This window comes from Brassica oleracea, chromosome C3 (assembly GCF_000695525.1).
Source record: "Brassica oleracea var. oleracea cultivar TO1000 chromosome C3, BOL, whole genome shotgun sequence".
NCBI classification, from domain to species: domain Eukaryota; kingdom Viridiplantae; phylum Streptophyta; class Magnoliopsida; order Brassicales; family Brassicaceae; genus Brassica; species Brassica oleracea.
The window spans coordinates 9,461,047-9,461,257 of record NC_027750.1 but is presented as its reverse complement, the minus strand read 5'-3'; the positions used below and the strand labels follow the sequence as shown (position 1 = coordinate 9,461,257).

The 211-nt window shown below is 49.3% G+C and overlaps 1 protein-coding gene across 1 annotated transcript in view; it reads right to left on the bottom strand.

Annotated features, from left to right (window-relative positions):
• The window catches only part of LOC106336214 (rho-N domain-containing protein 1, chloroplastic-like), a 19,973-nt gene that overhangs the window by 17,573 nt on the left and 2,189 nt on the right, over nt 1-211 (bottom strand). The window lies entirely within an intron of this gene.

The window sequence follows — 211 nt, the reverse complement described above, 5'->3', positions numbered from 1 at the left end:
CAGTGAATTGAGACCTCCTGGAACAAACTCATTACCTGAGGCACATGTGGATCTTTCGGATCCACACAATGCTCGATCACAGACAGGCTATGTTTTCACACATGGTGGAACATCCATATCATGGCGTTCCATGAAGCAGACGATCGCGGCCACATCTTCAAACCATTCGGAGATCTTGGCTGTTCATGAGGCCAGCCGCGAGTTGTTCAGA